General features: G+C 40.8%; 2 non-coding genes across 2 annotated transcripts; one reads left to right on the top strand and one right to left on the bottom strand.

The window, feature by feature from the left end:
• The first annotated feature begins 1,838 nt into the window (after nt 1–1,838).
• On the top strand, nt 1,839–1,967 carry LOC116089639. Its single transcript, XR_004118419.1, has one exon. It is a non-coding gene; the product is annotated as a small nucleolar RNA SNORA17 (small nucleolar RNA).
• A 6,246-nt stretch (nt 1,968–8,213) lies between these two features.
• Nucleotides 8,214–8,322, bottom strand: LOC116089536. The gene has a single exon (XR_004118340.1). It is a non-coding gene; the product is annotated as a U6 spliceosomal RNA (small nuclear RNA).
• Nucleotides 8,323–13,067: the final 4,745 nt, after the last annotated feature.

The raw sequence follows: 13,067 nt of genomic DNA, 5'->3' as shown, positions 1-13,067 counted from the left end.
ATCTGTCAGGTTATTTTGGAATGGCTAATTGATAAAAGTTAAGAAAAAGCAAAGAACCAAGCAAGGAAAATACAAACAGAGACACCTTCACAGAGAGCAGGTATCTGAAGGTAAAATTCCCAACTAGTAATATCACAGAGATGCACTGACCCCTGAATCCTCATGCCTAACACACATGCACCCTCTAACTAAGAGACACAACCTGCAGGCAGCTTTTTGTTTTAGTGACCGAAACACCTAAGTAAAGATTTCTTTATATTCAGTGTACAACACCATCTCCTGGTTCAGTTTAACCAGACTAAGTTGCTGTGTTTCATTCCCCTTTTCAGTTTGAGAGAAATGTCTGCCTCATAGTCATTTTGATAATAGTGATTATTGAAAATCCTAATTAAACAGAGAACCAAATCATGCCTGGCCCGAGGATGATACTCAGAGCCAGATGTTGTAATTCCTCCCAGTAGAAGCAACTTATGAAGACAACCAGCATCATTTCCGATATTCAGTTTATAAATCCAAATTGACTGCACCACATCATGCATAGATTTCTCTCGAAACTACACACAAACATGCTTGAAGTAATGTGACAGGGAGGAGGTGTAGTGATGAGAGATCAAACACCCTGATGCCACTCTTATAATCATAAATATAAAAAATGCAAAGGGAACAAGTGTCCAGAATCCCACCATCATAATGGCTGCCATGCCTGTTTTTGTCAAAACTCCTCTGCAGGGAAGAACTGCACACGGTTATGGAAGAGAAAAGGCACTGGAGAGGCACCGCATCTGCAAGGAGGAAGGAAACACAGATGTGCCCCCTCTGGTAAATAGCTCCTCTCCTCAGTCACCTGCATCCCAACATAGCCATCTCCTCTGCACTGTTTTCTATGGCTTTAGAAAACAACTACATATATCAGAGCTGATTTGTATGAATCCACAATTACTTTTTAAGCAGCCCTAAGGATAGAGTTCTCCAGTGGGAGAACAGGGTTTGAAGCAACCAAACAGAAACAAAACAACACAAGAATCGGCTTCAGGAAATATAATTGAAACAAATTTTGTTTTTCTTCTTCTAACCATTGTTCACTACTTCTTTCCAGTTATCCAAGTTTTATATCTTAACTACAGGTGGTGGTTAATTTCCATTGTAAACTTGTTTAGATTAAGAAATGTCTAAGATATTAATGAGGTAAGCTCCTTTGGATGCATTTTCAAGGGTATTTCTAGAAATGTTTGACCCTGCATGTGAACAGCACCATCCTAGGGACTGCAGTCCTGTTCTAAATAAGGGGAACAGGAGAGAAGATTCTAAGCACAGATGCCCCCCTTTCTCGGTTGCCTGGTCCCACTGCTATGTCTTCTCCCAACACTATGGACTATGTTTCCTTGAACTGTGAATCCAAATAAACCAGCTGTTAAGTATTTTTTCAGTTATTTTATGACCACAATAAGAAAATAACTAAGACACCATGTTGTTTCTACAGTAACAAAATTAAGGTTTAGATCTGGAGAGAAAGCAGAAGGCCTTGGAAGTTGTTAGTAAAACGGTAGCAACTTAGACCAATGGAAGAAACTGTCTTTGTTCATTCTGGCAACAAAAGTCTGCTCTGTATTCACTAAAAGAGTTACTTTACCATATGGTTTAAGGAAATAATTATTGACGCTTTAATGGCTCTAATCTGAAATAACAATGTACATAAATTGTTATTCAATAATTAAATTTGTCCAAATGTTTTTTTAAGAGTTTATCTTCTTGAAAATTTACATTTATTGTAAAATTATTTATAAAAGTAAAATACTAGAAATTATGTAAAATTTTAGAAAATTAGAAAAATCATTAAGCTTGCTCCAAGAAACATTCCAGGTGTGGCTGCTATGACACATGTCAGTGGGTGGCAGAGAGGAGGGAGGCTAAGTCTACTGCTTAGAATTCTGACCTATGAACATCTGAATGACAAGTAGCCTAGCACTCCCTGAAAAAAAGCAAGCCACTGAAACAACCACTAGTCCAGTGCTAGGGTGCTGGGACAGGGAGCTAGCCTGAGATGACCACCAGTCTAACATCTCACAGGCCTGGACAAGCTTCCAGGACTCAGAGCAAGCCAGAGACTAGAAAGAAGCCAGGGACTCTAGACTCAGGCTGAAGTGAGCCCAAGACACATGACCATCCCACAGGACTGGGTGAAAAGTGAGCCCAAGAAGACTATCAGACAAGCACCAAGGGACCTGGACAGAAAAGTAGCCTGAGATGAGCACCAATCCAGCACTGTGCAGGCAAGTCCATGCCCGAGATGACCTCTGCCTGGTGCCATAATTCGAGAGCAGGGAATAGCACTCCTGAGACAATTCCTAAGATGACCCCAGACACAAAGAGACACAAGGCACCACTAACACGAGCAAGTAAGTGGTGGAGAAATAGAAAAGATATGGGCACAATGAAGAGAGGCAGAAAGAGAAAGTCAGGGTAGTGAGGAACAGCCTTATATGAGTAGCAGGTGATGTCACCTGGGACTATGGTAGGGTCCTGGTCTGTGCTGCAGTTAGGGTCCTTGGCCTTGCACCAGCAGGAGTCTGTTACCATCAAAGGCCAGGAGGATGTCCCTGGTCTGGGCTGCCACCTGGGAAAGTGTTGATTCCTGAGAGCTGTGAAGAACTGGCCACATCCCTAACATGGGCATTGTGGGAGGGCTGGCCCTGGGGACAGGAGAGCAAAGGACTGACCCTGCCTCTAGCCAGCTACCTATTTGGGATAGCAAGTTACACTTTGCAGGAGTTGCAGGTGATCTGCCCTCAAAGATACAAGCATGGGAAATCTGGCCTTACCAGTCCTCATGAATGAGTGAGAGATACCCTCTTCCTCCTTTTCCCATCACCACCTGCAACTGGCAGGAGACCTGGCCCTGTGGACATGAGAGCAGAAGAGCTCTCTTTTGCCCTCACCACCTCATGCTCCAGCATCAGGCAGAAGAGTTGGTCCGATGGGGTCATGAGAGCAGTTCTTGCCCTCACCTGGTCAGCACAGAAGATTTGGCCCTAGATGTAGGTGTTACAGGTAACCTGGCCCTGTCTCTTTCCTGCTGGGCAGCTGTGCAAATGAGTAAGAGATGCCCTCCTCCCATCTATCACTTGCCCCTCACCATCTATGGCTGGCAGTAAGTCTGGCCCCAGGGTCATGATTATGGGAGAACTGGCCATTTTCATTACCAGCTGGAACACTCAGGAAAGTGGCCTTGTACCTTGCCTGGGCAGCAGAGTAGATGTAGCCAGACTTTTGGCTATTTTGTGGGTTCCTATTTCTACCACCCTCTCCACCCTTATCTTTTCCACACACACACACACACACACACACACACACACACATACCCAACACTAGGTAGGACAGAAAGAAGACTAGAGGGGAAAGAGACTATTGATCTCCTTAGACTACTTCCTGCTAATAAGGGGCATCAAGTTCCTTGGAGCAATTTTGATCTTCCTTATCAGATTATTGCCAACCAGCAACTAACAATAGCAACCACCAGCACCAAGAGCAGCAGCTCAAACCTCCTTCAGGACTCTTGCATTTGTATAGCCTCTCAAGAGTTTCCCCGGTTCTAAATGTCATACACTTGAAGAAACTATCTGCAGCTGGCAAAACCGTGCTCCTGCAAGAGTATGAGACAAATCATAGTCAGCTTCTGTGAACAATCTGAAGCAGCCCTATACCCCATACCTGAGATTAAAATAAAAACATATGTTCATAACATTCCTATGTTTTTAAAGAAACCAAAATTCTCTGTACAGGTAAAGCTGGCCCTGGTTATAGGGCTACTGTTGAGCCATCCCCAAGGGCATGAGAGCAGGAGAGTCAGCAAGATATGAGTTCAGATACCTCTTAGCCCCACATCCAGGTCTTCTAATTGACCCACCCCAACATCTACCCCATCAATGAACTGCTGGAGTGCATGAAGGGGCAGGTCCTACAAATCCAAAAACTATAGGTACTTCATAACATAGGGCAGCAACAGGATATCTGAGAGGAGTCCCAGTGAGAATCCAGTATTGATAGAGTAGCAGAAGCCAGAGGCTTTGTACCAGACCAAGTCCTTGCAATGAACATCTGCAAGCAAAGGAGGACAAAGTGTGGACAAAAGGGTATACTGTGGGACACACTATGATACACTACAACTTCCACAATAAGATTTTTTTCTCTGTTCCAGGGCAGGTTGAAAGGGTGGAGGGTGTGTATGAGGGGAGTGGAAGGTAAGTGGGACTGAGATTCATGATGTGAAACCAAAAAAGAATCAGTAAAAAGCTTTTTAACAGAAAAAAATAAAAATCATTAAGAAAATATTGGTGTCTCTACTGAATTTGATGGCAAATTCACAGTAGTGACTAGTGAAAGAATTCATAATTATTCTGTTATATCTTTTTGCCCATAAATATAAAATGGGAGGCAATATGCAAAATATTTAATTCTTCTGCATAATGAAATTATAAACTATTATTTCCATTATCAAACTACAATCTTATTTTGCAATTGACAGTGTTAAATGTATTTGTGCAAAATAAAATAATATAAAGCCTCACTCTAGGAGGCTGAGAGAAACAAGGAAGATATTTTTAAAAATAATATGTAAAAATTATATACATAGCCTATTATTAAGTAGAAGCTCTCTGGAAGCAGGGACTCAAATCTCTCTATCAATCATCAGGAAGGTGTGATTCTAGTGTATCTAATTAAGAAATATTTCAAGACAGTCCTCTGTGGCCTCTCCCTCACTTTATGCCATTCAGAACATAAGTATAAGGTAAACGGGGAAAATGCAACATGATGACTTTTAAAAGCTTGGGTATAAATGTGAGGGAGTTACATATATCACCCATCAGCTGACTGGGGATTCTTTAACCATACTTGTGCAAAAATCATGAGGAGGTAAGAAGGGCTTCAAATATTAGACTCTAGTAGCTTTCATTTCCTTCCAAGTTTGGAAACAGCAGCAGCAACTGCTGAAACAACAGCAAATGACACTCCCTAATGTGACAGTCTCCTTTCAGGCAGAGGACGCTGGGACCCTTGGCCTCTGCAGCAGCTACTGTAACAGCCCTCAGCCTATATCTCCCTGAAACCCTTGCCCCTGAAGAGTTAACTGCTCGTAACAAAAAAACTGGGTTCTTTCCTCTAATTTTCTCTCCTTAATGCTCTGCAACCATTTAACTGCTTCTTCAGTTGCCCTACAGCCTGCAGATAGCTACCTGACCTCTTCAGTAGCTACAGGCAGAACTGATTTGGGGTGCCTGCCTGTCAGAAGTGCACTCTGAAGCTGGAGTGTGAGCCAGGTAGCAGGCTGGTTAGTAACTTCTGGGTACTGTGTGTGGCCAGGACCACTCAGGTGCAAGCATATGCCACAGGCTGAATTCCTGTGAGTGGAAAGGGTCACCAACAGACATGATCTGTCATCAGAACCTCAGCTATCAATAGCTGTTGATAATGCACATGGAAGGAAAATGGATGCCGAACAAAATCTTAATTGGTTGGGATCCTAGTGCTTGTAGTGAAAAGCCAAGTTCAAGCACCCTGAACCATCACTAACAGAATCTCTTCACTTATCACGCTGTCAGTTGCTAACATTTCTGTACTCTGAACTGTGCTCCCAGGACTTAGGAGTGTAAAATGAGCTTTTAGAGAGCCCAGGGTTAAGGGTGTGGAAGCCAGGCAGTATGTGGTCCACTTGTGACACACATCCAGGGTCCTCAACTATCAAGCTGATGTGGAGTTTGTCATTTTTCATTTTTCATCTAGCAAGCTGCCACTAAAGCTCTCTGGGTGAGCTTGCTTCCTTGCTTGTTTTGTTATCAGTTCAGCCCACACAACTAAAGGTGGTCAAGGAAAGAGAAGTCTTTATTGGGCCTGACATTGCAACACAGAAGTGTCTCAATGAGCCCAAGCAACCACCTTTAGAGTCTGAAAATGGGTATTCAGTCCAATCATAACCACATTTGGACCAACCATACACTTCTTTAGGCCGATCACAGCCTCATGTTTTAACAACACACAGAGCCATTAAGGCTTGTATTTTGGATCAGTGATAGCCTGTTCCTTAGTAGGTCCCAATCATAGAAGGTCTTACACCAGGAGACTTGCTCCACCTCTGGTAGGTGAAAGGGTTCACTGAGTGTACAATTGCAAAATGTCTGCTACACAAATGTTTCTAACAGTCCTGGCAGGGGCAGTGGCTTCGAGAGCCAGGGCAATCAACTTCAATCTTTTGCATAATCGTTTCAAGGCATCTGTGGAGTATTCCAGACAGCTGGCTGGTCCTGGCGTAAGGGTAGTCCAGCTGGCTGTTACACTGATAGTCCTTTTGATCAAAGCAGCAAAGAGTTCAATAACTGCTAATTAGGGAATCAAATTGATCCATCCCCAGTGTCTTGCTTATTTACAGGAAAATGTTTAGAAGGAATGTTTACAACTTTAAATATAAAAAATTTAGCATTAATATTAAAAACAATTTTTAAAATGCGCTAACAATTCTTATATTTCCCTACTGCCCAGAGAAAGGTGTCCAGTTTGTTTGTCTCGGTTACATCCTTCTAAAAGTCATCTTTAAGAGGCTCCTTTAACCCTTATCAACTGGATGTGGCACACTAGTCTGCCTGCACTCTGGAACAGCAATAGAGATTCATCCCAGCAAGACAGTATTCCAAAGGAAATATACTAGCCTACTAATGGATTAACCCAGTTGGAAATCAGGAGCAAAGGAATATGATTAATGTCCACATAAATCAGCCTTAAAGATACAGAAGCAAATGGAAAAGCAAAAGTAAATATAGTAAAAAAAAGTAAATGGACAAATTATCCACTAAAATTATCTATAAAAACTAAATTTTCAACAGCACTTAAAACAGTAGAAAGTTGAAATTTTTCCTTTTGAGATCAAGAATAAGACAAGGTTGATACCAACATCACTAAAGAAGTAAAGATTGGTAAAACAAAAATTAAAAACAATCATCTACAATGAAATAGATGTGTACATTAAGGCCACAAAAATTACAAAGAAACCACTAGTTCTAACAGTTGAGTTGTAATAAGCTAGTTTATCATGGCTGATAATGTCAAATCAAAACACAGGGAAAAAAATAACTATTTCTGTGTGAAAATTAAAACAAAAGCTAAAAATTATTTTTAAACTATTTATTACATGTATTTATTTTTTGTTTGTGGGGAAGTTATATGTGAAGGTAAAGGGAGAAACAACTTTTGGAAGTCAGCTCTCTCCCTCAACCATGTGCGTCTTGGTAATCAACCCAGGTAATCAGGCCCAGCAGCAGACACCTTTATGCCCTTACAATCTTATTAGATAGCTTCAAGTCCAATTTATGATTCCACTAAAAGCAAGGTTTCAGCACACATTAAAATTGTAGGACAAAGTACAGTTTGTCCATCTGACAAAATGAGCTCCATATTCAAACAACAGAATGACCACTGGAGATTACCTGTCTCCTCTGTCATATGAAGACATTACCTCCTCTAAAATCTACTAAAATATTTAACATTTATAACAAAATAAACCTATGACATATTAAGGAATAAAACTACTATGTTGACATCAGGAACTGGCTTTATAGTCAGGAACCAGCTTTACGGTTGCAGGTTATCTCCAGTCACAGATCATCTCCGAATCCAGCAATGACGAATGGTGACATCACCCATAGCTAACAGGGACCCGCACATCTGTTGCCATGACAATCGCCATATAGTCCTAGGGTCTGCCTAGTCCACCTCCCACCTTTATCTGCAAGTGGCTTCCTCACAGCCCAAATAAAAGGCAGACCCTTCCTGACCTTCACTCTCTTTCCCTCTTCACCTTCGTCATCCTCTTTTGTTCTTTTCCCCCACAATAAACCTCTCTCCCATGGAACTGTGCTGGCCTGGTGTGATCTGTCCAGATGAGCCACATTCTAACACAACACACTAATAAATGCCTGATAATGCAGACAGTTATAAAAATCTTGATAAAATTAAAGAAAATTTGACTACATGTAAATATAAGCCATATGTATAGATCGGGATATCTACTACTGAAAAGCATTCTTTTCCCCAAAATAATAATGTATAGATTAATTCAACTCTAGAAAAATCACAATTGACTCTATTGAACCTGAAAATCTTGTTTGAAACATATAAAATTGAAAAAACTAATAATTGTCTGTATTTCATTTATTGTTTGTTTGTTTATAAATATAGAATGCTTCCAGAATCTATGTGTCATCCTTGTACAAGGGCCATGATAATCTTCTCTGTATTGCTTCAGTTTTAGTAGATTTGCTATCAAAATGAGAACAATTGCCTATATTTTTTTAAAGAACATATTTTATTTGACAAGACAAATATGTCAGAAAATCAACACATCATAATTTCATAGTATTTGAAAAGTGTAACATTTGCCCAAGAATAGATAAATGTTTTAATGGAACAGAACTCTTGGTTACAAATCAAGTCAGAAATGGCCTCTTCATTTAAACTCATTTTACAATACATCAGAGAAAGAAACAACCTTTCAATGAGTGGATGAAGACAAGTGGCTAGCCATAGAGAAAGATGACACAAAGCTATGTCAAGCCTTTCACAGACACTTCTGGGCAAGTCTTATCCCAGATTCCTCGTGAAGCAGAAATTTGTGTGGAAGATGTTTATTGAGACATGTTTTGAAGTTCAGTACTCAAGACAAAGATTAGTCACAGAAAGGACTCCGCTACAATGCTATCACTCCAAAGGTCTCCATTAAGCCCATGAATTTCTCAGGAAATGGGCTGACCCTTCAAAATTGTCTAAAATGTAGGCAAGGGGCCAAGAGCTTTGACCATCCATTGAGAAGGCATTGGATACCGGTTACCATAGGAAAGAGGGAGAATTTTGGGCAGAGTGACTCTCTTAGCAGAGTCCTAGACAGAGCCCCTGCAATGATCCCAACCCAGAGCTATCAGTCAACAATACTCCTTGGGACTAGAGAAAGAAGTCTTAACTTTCAGTGGGTCAGGGATGAGAACTATGTGGCTAAGTGAGCTTCCACAGTAGGGAAAAGAAAACAAGACGTCCCTGGAGATGATGTGCAGAATATATCTTCATGATCTAATGTATAGAAACATTTCTTAGATGCAATACATAGTTCTAGAGTGGATATACAGGCGAAGTGCTTCCCTAGCCCACTGCAAAGCCCTGGACTCAATCCACAGTCACAGTTATACACGCACACACTCCTAAAACACTAAACATAAATGGAAAGGTGACAGACAGGACTATATAAAAAGGGACTAATAAAAAAATAAAGGGAAAGCCATGGAATGGGAGAAAATATCTGTAACAATATGAAAAAGAGAGAGAATTTCTATCAAGTTAAACAGCTCTGCTCTCCCAAAACTGAAGTGTGAATGACCAGGGCTAATGAGCATAGTTGTTACACAGTAATGAACAGGTATCAAACTCTTGCCTGCAAACCTACCTGTAAGAATAGAACCTACCAGTGACCAGAGTTCTACTAAATGCATCCAAAGGAATATGATACAACTCAATTTACATGTCCTTAATTAGAGCTACAAAATAAATAAATTATATTAACAAAATTTTAGATGTCATCAATCCAAGAAAACTATAGACAGTGTGCTGGTTAGTGTTTGTCAACTCAGCACAAACCTAGATGTATCTGGAAAGAGGGGATATCAATCATAGATGCGTGTCCTTACATTGGTCTGTGGGCATGTTTACAGGTATATTTTATTAATTGCTAATTGATGTAGGAGGGCCAATTCCACTGTGAGCAGTACCATCTCTGAGTAGTTCGGTCTAAGCCACAGAAGAAAGGTAGCTGAGCAAGCCAGGGAAAACAAGCCAGTAAGCAGTGTTCTTCCATGGATTTTACTTTAGCTCCTGCCTCTGGTTCTAGTCTTGAATTCCCTCTGTGGTGGACTGTAGCCTGGGAACTGTTGGATAAACAAATGCTTTCCTTTCCCACAGGCTTTTGGTCATGTGTTTATCCCAGCCACAACAACAACAACAACAACAAACAAAACAAAAACAAAACAAAAAAACATACTAGAACAGATAAGAATTAAAATTTCTGGTTTTCACCTCGGGATGACTTCATCCTCCTGAACTTTTCTATTTCACTAAACCTTAGGAACTCTTGCTTTTCTGAATTGCTTTTGCTCTAAGAAAACTGAACCTCTATTATCTTCGTTCCCTCTCTCCCAAATTATTCTCAACTCCTTTACAAATTATCACATCATACCCTTTGAACAAAAGAGATGCTCTATAAAATCAGCAAAGTAAATATACCCATATCACCAATATCTTTGAGAAAGTTTTTTAAATGGTAGTCAAAATAGTAAGCACATTGAATTATGCTAAAACTGCATGTGATGAGCCTGCTGCACTACAGAAATATGGCTACTCCTTAAAGCTCCCCCTAAATCTTCAGACGTTTTCTACACAGAACTGAAATGCCATGCCCACTCATCTACTCCAGTAAAGTCTGCAGTATCAGGATTCAAAGCCTGATCATGGACCAGAGGCATTATGATTTCAAAGGGAGTTTGTACCTCCTGGGTATTCACTCAGTCATTGGCATCTCCTAACTCAGATGTGTTCCAGATTAGTCTTTCCAATTGTCAACATGCCTTCTTATTCAGGCATAAAGGAACCCCAAGAAATGATTCGTAAATGGCTAAAACTTAAGATTGGGCATTGTTCCCTGGCTAGCACAGCATTCCAATATATCCTAATTTATCACCAAGCTGTTGTTAGCTTGGAATTTCTCACAAGGAAGCTGCCTTATCAGACAGGGTGTCCTCAGAGTTAGCAACAGAGGTCAGGCACTATTGCTACTGTAAACATAGTTACAATTCTCAGAGCAGTCCCACAGAAGATAGAATTGCTTTACATACCAGAGAGTAATTGAAGGGCTTCTCTCACTTAAGGGCATTCTCAGGAACTGCTAGATTGGGACTTCCTGGTGCTTGCCTCCAACAGACCCAGAGAATTAGCTTGGGACTGCCAAGATAGCCCCAGCGGGAAGGGCACCACTGCTCTTCCACTTCATACCTGGATGTCTGATCTTACCAACCTTGATGTGGCAGTCACTTGCCTACCTGACTTTTCTGTCTTGCTGTCTGATCTTACTTGATGTGGCCCTCACCCACCTACATGACTTTTGCCATTCGCCCTGTTTTCTGTATACTATATAAGCCTGGTTTTTACTTTGTGCACTGACTTGGACTGACTTATACATTCAGATTCGAGACAGAGCATTCAAGCCTCGAGCCTCATGCAGTCTGCAGCTCCTGGGCCCAGGGCACTTGGGCCCAGGGAGATGCAGCACCTGTCCAAAAGAGGTGGCTGCTTTAGACCCAGTGTGTTTCAGGTGGCCTCAGATGTACCTCAACTGCTGAGCTGCTGCCAGATTTTTCATTTCTCTCTTATAATGACTGTAAAAGCCTGATGCCATTTTTAAGAAATACACTCAGACTCAGCACTTCCATTTGTCAACACTGTTTGTCACTCGCTGAACTTTTTGCCCACCTGACCAGAACTCTCATCCTGCAGAACAAGAGGTCCCTACAGCAAAGCCAGTCCTTGGCACCAAAAAGTATACACCACAGAATTAATTTTTGGGGGTTAGGGCTTGGGTTAGGGAGTTCTGTGACTATCCAATGTCTACTTTTATGCATGCTGAATGATGAATATCACCTTCAGTAAGCATCTCAAAGATGCATATTCCTAAGTTTCACGTATGTATATAATATCTTCTTTCACTTTTAGTAGGTAAGGAAAAAATAAGTACACCGATGCATACACAAACACAGAGGAAAAAGAGACCATAAATTAAAGGGAATTGGGAACTGCAAAAGAAAGAAGATGAAGGCCAAAAAGATGACATGATGGTAAAAATGCAGCCTAAGGTCCCAAGTTCCATCCCCCCAACCCTTGGTAGAAGGAGAACCAAGTTCTCAAAGTGTCCTCTATCACCTCCACATACATAACTCTTGGTCACATGCTCATGGTCCATTCTCATGGTCCATCCTGCCTCATGCAAACTCTTTTTTCTCCTCTCCCTTTTCCTTCTCTCTCCTCATGGTCCCTACATGAGATCCCTTTACTTGATCAGAAATCCTTTCCTCTGCTCTCCCCTGCCCAGTCACAGTCTCTAGCTTTTTATTTTCCAATCAGGGATTATTTGGAATGTTCTTTACAGCACATTGGTCAATACCATGCCCAATAAATAATAATAAATAAAAATAATACATTTTATAAAGAAGATAAAATGTGCAAAAGTAGATTAAGAATGTTTTGGTGGGGTGTTTTGATAGAATTCCTTAGAACTCCAACTTCTCGTGGTTCACATAACAACAGAACTTCACAGTACATATACAAAACCCCTGCAAGACATCACAGAGACTATGTACCCCCAGCATCAGGACAGTGAAGACAGGAAGGTTTGGGCCATCAGTGACAAGTCACTCATAAGTACATAGATTTTTATTTTTCTTCCTCTTATGGATCATTTTAAAAATAAATGATAAGTTGTCATCATTGGTAATCATATCTTTTCCAATTATTCAATAGCATATTTGGTTCTGAAAGTGGGAATAACATGATAAACTCAAGTAAGAAAAATTTGAATAAAGAGGAGAAAACAAAGGGAAATGTGCCCAGAGTTGCAAGTAAGGTGGTATGTACTTGAAGAAAACAGAAAAGGTGACAAACAAGTTGTGAGTGACTGTTCCTAAGAGAGGCTGAATGTAAGCTAAATGATGCCAAGGAACTGGAAAGGGCTTGGGAAAACAGAAAGGAGAAGGGTACAGGAAACAGGTAAAATTGATAGGAAAAAGCTGAAAGTCTGAGAGTTTCAGAGTAAAGACTTGGGTCACTGATTAAGCACACATCTTTAGGCAAGGAGTGAATTTTCTCAGTGGTGGGATTGTGTCCCTATAATCAACTGCTCTCACTGAGGAGGGGCAACACCAGAGCTTTCTAAACTCCTCCTTGTGTACAAGCCACTGAGGTCTCTTCAGAGTGTAAGATTCACTTCAGCA

Source organism: Mastomys coucha, unplaced genomic scaffold (genome assembly GCF_008632895.1).
Source record: "Mastomys coucha isolate ucsf_1 unplaced genomic scaffold, UCSF_Mcou_1 pScaffold14, whole genome shotgun sequence".
NCBI classification, from domain to species: Eukaryota; Metazoa; Chordata; class Mammalia; order Rodentia; family Muridae; genus Mastomys; species Mastomys coucha.
This window is presented reverse-complemented; position numbering and strand designations above follow the sequence as displayed.